At 46.6% G+C, this 5,678-nt stretch overlaps 1 non-coding gene across 1 annotated transcript; it reads left to right on the top strand.

Annotated features, from left to right (window-relative positions):
• Positions 1-3,495: 3,495 nt before the first annotated feature.
• Positions 3,496-5,328, top strand: LOC118520291 (uncharacterized). Its single transcript, XR_013444422.1, has 2 exons — positions 3,496-3,526; positions 5,012-5,328. It is a non-coding gene; the product is annotated as an uncharacterized LOC118520291 (transcript).
• Positions 5,329-5,678: the final 350 nt, after the last annotated feature.

Raw genomic sequence — 5,678 nt, 5'->3', positions numbered from 1 at the left:
AGTGATTTTGGTGAGAAGAGAGGGAAGAAAATGGCAAGTGGGAGGGCTGAAAAAAGGATAGGGCAATGAAGAAGGAAGAGGATCGTTGAGAGAATAGGGATGAGCAGGAAGATGATGGAGATTGGAAGGAGGGGGTGGAGGGGGATTGGAAGAGGGAGGCACGTGGTCTTGCAGTTTCCTCCATGGCCAGTTCACCTCAGATCCTGAATGTGAGCGGACAACACCCACCACATACTTTTGGTACCGGAATATATTGAAGGCCACAGATGAAGTTGAAATGGGTGGACTACCAGTTATGCATCTCAGTGTCTCTCTCTTTATGACATGGTTAATTATCTGCATCTCCATGATCAAAGGACCCAAGTCCACTGGGAAGGTGAGCCATCCTCTAACCTATAATCTGATAGACTCCTTTCTATCTGAGACCCCCTAATATTCTCCTAACTTGATGCCTGTAGGTCTCCAACTTCTAACTCCTCCTAATATGACCTTTGACTCTCAGTAGTCTTTGATCCTACTGTCCCAGCTTCTGCCTTTGCTAACCTCTATTTCTGAATCATACTTCCCACTCAGATGCTGTATGTGTCAGTACTCCTTCCCTACTTCATCCTTTTCTGTCTCCTTATCCGGAGTCTCATGCTGGAAGGCGCACATTTTGGTCTCAAGAATTTGTTGGCTGCCAAGGTGAGGTGTCCCCTGACCTTTGATCCTCTTACCCACATGGGGGTATCAGAGACAGAATGGTTGTCAGTCTGATAGAGGCCCTCCTGGCTCCCTCCTTCACCACCTTCTCATCTTCCATCATATCATGGTTTACTCCTCTTCCCTTTATATCCCAGTTTACACAGTACTTCTCCCCAGTTACCAGCCCTGTACTCTGTGGAAGTGTGGCGCCGGACAGGGAACCAGCTCTTTTTATCCATGGGCCCTGGCTTTGGCAGCTTCACTGCAATCAGCTCATACATCCCTCGGTCCAACAACTGTGTCATGGATGCCTTTGTTGTGGCTTTTCTCAACTTGACAGCCTCACTGACTGCCACGGTGTTTGTATTTGCCGTAATGGGCCACTTGGCCACAGAGAACAATGAAAAATGTTACCTGAGGTGAGCCCAATCTTTCATATGGAGATCATCAAAAAGACCAAAGTCTTAGAAATAGCTCACGGAATTCCAGTCTAGGCCCCCATCCCTCAGGGCTGTTGGCTCAGTCAATATGGGACCCTCTGACAAGAGCCTCCTGAACCTTCGAAACACCTGAATCTCTCCAACTCTTTCAGAGCTTTTCTAAACTAGGAAAGCCCCAAACTTGGAGGTTTTCAAAGTTGTGTTCACCCCATTCTTAACTGGGGTCTGCCATGGAAAATTAGGAGAATAGCTTCAGCAGAATCATTAGATAAGAAAAAAAATAAAAAGGACTCATAGCCCCACCAGAGTCCCCATAGCCCATTCCTGATTTTTTTTCTCCTGTGAGATTCATTCTCAAAATTCTCATCAGACATTTATAAAACATCTATCTGGCAACCCTGTGTTGGGTTCTGGAAACACAGCCAATGGTGAAGCAGACCATCATACCTGCCCTCAGGAAAACCACAGTCTTTTTAGGAAGCAGATACTAAACAGATAATCACAAGGAGATGAGAACTGGTAGTAAGGATGATGAGAAACACAGAAGAGCAAGCTATTAACTTCCTGGGGCAGTCAGAGAATGCTTCCTCCTGGAGGCAATCCCGAGCTCAGTCTGTCTCCTGACAAATAACCACAGCTAGTAGTCTTTCAGCTGTTTCCCATTCATATACCTACATATAAAAACATACCATTAAAAAAATCGGATCATACCATACTACTTTTCTGCAGCTTGTTGACTTGCTCTTATGGAAATGGATCTTGAATAGCTTTCCATGGCAGTAAATAGGGTTCAGGGAGCTGAGTGAGGATTTGTAGGAATTTGCATATGGAGAACCGTATAGTGGTAGAATTGGGGTAGACTGAGCAGGAGCAGAGTGGGGGTGGTTCTAGGCAGAGAGAATGTCATGTGCCAAAGATACAGAGATGATGGGGAGCATGGCAGGTTGGAGCAGGTTGAATAACTGAGTGTGGCCGAAGTAGAGAAGGTGAAGAGTTATATGTTAGGAGATTGGAGAGGCCAGTAGGTCAGGAAAGCCGAGAAGCTTTAACATTGTCCTAAGATTGTCTAGTAGGAGGTATAGGTCCTAAAGCCCTACATGACATTGTACGAAAGAGCCCCTCCAGGGCCCCACTTAAGTCAGAAACTCTCTGGCCTCCGGCAGACACCTTACGAAAGTAGGTGTCAGACAGTGAGCACTGGGACCCTGGAGACCCAGGTTTCAGTGCAGATCAAAAACTCTAGACTAGTGGTTTTTCTTCTCATGTAGAAGATAAGAGAAGTTATCTTAAAGGGCCATAATGATTTTATGTAATTCTACACCTGTCCCCAGGAATGCTGAGACAGTGCTGTATCTGATAGCTGCTGGGGTGCTGCCTGCCGAGGCCCACCCCCCAGACAGTATGTATCATGATCCAAGCTCCATCTACTCTGGGTGGCTCAAGAGTCTCCCTAAACAAATCAAAGACACGGTCCTACCCTATATGACCAATTGCAACATAGCTCATGAATTGAAGGAGGTAGGTAAGGGTTGGGGATGGGGTCCTTATCTTCCCTTCAAAACCCCCAGTGCACCAGAAACTTCAGCTCTCCCTAGGTGTCTCTAGAATCCAGAAAGGCAATTCTTGACAGCATACTGGACAACCAAGACCAAGGTCCAAGGTTCACAGTACCCTATTGCGATAAGGCAGTTGTAGCCTCTGTAGCACCAAGCACTGGAGTTCATATAAGCGTGTTCATACCAACCCAAAAGAGTTGCCAGACCAGCAGCTGTTGTCGGATGAAGTCCTCCTGCCTCAAGGCCAGATGAGTTTAACAATGTCTATTAATGGTGCTATAGATTGTTTCCTAGGGGAGGGGACAGGAATGCAGTTAAGATTCCACAGCGTGAGCTCAGAGCTCTTGCCCTTCATCCCATCACAGGTTATGGAGGGTCCCGGTGTGGCCATTGTGGCGTTTACCGATATCATCTCTGTGTTTTCTGGATCCACCTTCTGGGCCATCATCATCTTCCTGTTGCTGGCGAGCCTGGGGCTGAGCACCATGATGGGGATCATGCAGGGCATTGTTACCCCTCTCCAGGACACTTTCTCTTCCCTCAGGAAATATACAAATCTGCTCACAGGTACTCTAACCTATGTCCCCACTCCCACCTAGGACCATTGTTTAGCTTAACCCTACTGGGATTCTTACACAACCTAGTTTGAATTCTGACCTTGATCCCAATCTCATGTTTTCCCTCAGTGGGCATCTGTGTGCCTATGTTCCTGGGCAGCCTCATTTTCGTGACGCCTTCGGGTAGCTACTATGTGAACCTGCTGGATGATTACTGGGTATCTCTGCCCATCTTCTTCATTGTCATCTTGGAGAACATAGCCATGGCCTGGATCTATGGAGCCAGGAGGTGATGCCCCAAGCCCAGAATCTGCAGTCATGCACCCACACAGTGAGGTCCCCTAGGGAGTATTGGCCCTCCTGCTCTCACTGTTAGGCCTCTGACCCAGGGCTTTTGGAGAGCCCCCAGGGAGGTGGGAAGGAGAAGGCACGGGCTGACTCCTGGAGAAAACAGGTGTAGAATGGAAAAGTGGTGGACAGTCCATATCAAGTCCTAGTGGCTCCTGAGCCCTGCTTTTAGGCGTGGGCATGTAATTCCTTGCTTCTCAAAGTGGGCTCTGGAATAGTAGCATTGGCATCACCTGGGAGTTTATTAGAAATGCAGACCCTCAGGCTGTACCCCAGACCTTTGAATCCATATCTGCATTTTAATAAGAACCCCAAGTAAATTGTTTGCACACTAGCATTTGAGAAACAGTGTGTAATCTAAATGTGGCAGTGTTTCTAGGTGATGGTGGCTCTTGGCATCAGTTTGCTGATCATACACTCACTCTCACATATTGCCCAGAGTGTGCCCAAGGACCAGGCAGGCCTTGTGAGCACTGAGGATACTGGGATAAATTACATTGAGTTTCTGCTCTCAGAGTTGAAAGAAGAAGACATACAAAGGTAGATTTGGGGGCAGGATAGTAAGCCTATGATAGAGGCAGCTGAGGGCACTCTGGGAACACAGATGGTTATCTAAAGAAGGCAAGGAGAGGATGCTTGAACAGAATCTAGACAGAGGAAGGGGAGTTTGTCAAGGGAAAGAAAGAAAGAAGGGCATTCTAGGCAAAAAAGAAACCCAATGTGCACATATGTTGGAGTTAAGAAGGTGCACCAAAGAAACCTGGATATATGGGCATGAAGAAACTACATTTAGAGACTGGATATATTGGCTTTTATCCTGAGGGTGATGGAGGAGAGAAATTTTTTTTTTTTTAAGATCCTGGGGCTGGGACAGAAATCAGACTGAAAGGTGATGAATTAGAGGCAAGAAAACTGGTTGTGGAGGTGAACAGAAAGGTTTAAGAAATGTGAAGCTTTGTCTCCCAGGCTGAGTTTGGATTGACCCCTCCCCAAGGCTGGGTAAGGCCTGAACAGGCCCCCCCAAAGTCTTGTGGCCCTTCCTCCCAGGTTCCTTGCAGACTTGATTATCATGTTGGGCCGCCCCATCTCTCCCATCTATCGTTGGCTGTGGTGTTTTCTGTCTCCATTTGTGCTGCTAGTCCTGTTTGTAAGCACCCTGCTTCATCTGTTTCTGAAGACCATCACCTACTTGGCCTGGGACTCAAGCATTGTGAGCCTTCCTCTAAGACCCCAGAATCCCCTACCCTAGGGAGTGGTTGAGGACTTTTCAATCTCCTCTGGCCTCTAGGACTCTGTCACCTTATTCCCTGATTCCCTTAGGGATTCAGTTACCTAGTCTCTGGCCTTGGTTCATGTCTTACCCCCAACCTTTGTAGCCTTCCATTTCAGAGAACCTGGGTATTCTAAACGTTCCCTTTCTCTACAGTCAAATGAGGTGATCCGAATTTATCCATCATGGGCTAAGGTCTTGCTCATCATCCTCATCACCATTACCATCTTGCCTATCCCTGCCTACTTCTTGTACACACTCATTGGTGTGGATTTCACAGTCTCCATGATTCACAGTGGGGCCACGGTTATCTTCAAACCTGAAGCTAAAGAGAACTCACTGAAGTCCTATCCACGGCTTCAGGTGAGGAAAACTCAAAAGAAGATTAATAAAATGGATAAGTAACAGGGAAAAACCTCTCTGCCATGTGAGTAATTCATCTTGGAAATAAAGACTTGGTTTATTTGGCAAAACATCACTTCTTTTTCAAAGTGGAACTCTCTGGCTGGCAACTTGACATTAGAAAAGGTAAAAGTAGCACCTGCTAATGTAACTGGACCCAAGACATTTTGTTTCCCTGGATTGGGAAAGTTTTTTTCTGGCCAGATGGAGGTTAACACAGCAGCGATTCTCTGCATCTCCTATACTTGCCCTCACCAGACACATAATAACGGTATTCTTTAACTTCCAGTATTTGGTTGATGGTGACTGCTGATCCTACTTCTCCTAGGCTGTCTTCCTCTTGGAATTGGTCTGTGTCAGGTCTGATCCCTATGAAACTAAGGTAAAAATGATGCTGGTAACTACATCAGTGGAACTTTGC

Source organism: Halichoerus grypus, chromosome 15 (genome assembly GCF_964656455.1).
Source record: "Halichoerus grypus chromosome 15, mHalGry1.hap1.1, whole genome shotgun sequence".
Classification (NCBI taxonomy): Eukaryota; Metazoa; Chordata; class Mammalia; order Carnivora; family Phocidae; genus Halichoerus; species Halichoerus grypus.
The sequence above is the reverse complement of the archived record's forward strand: the minus strand, read 5'-3'. Positions and strand labels throughout refer to the sequence as shown.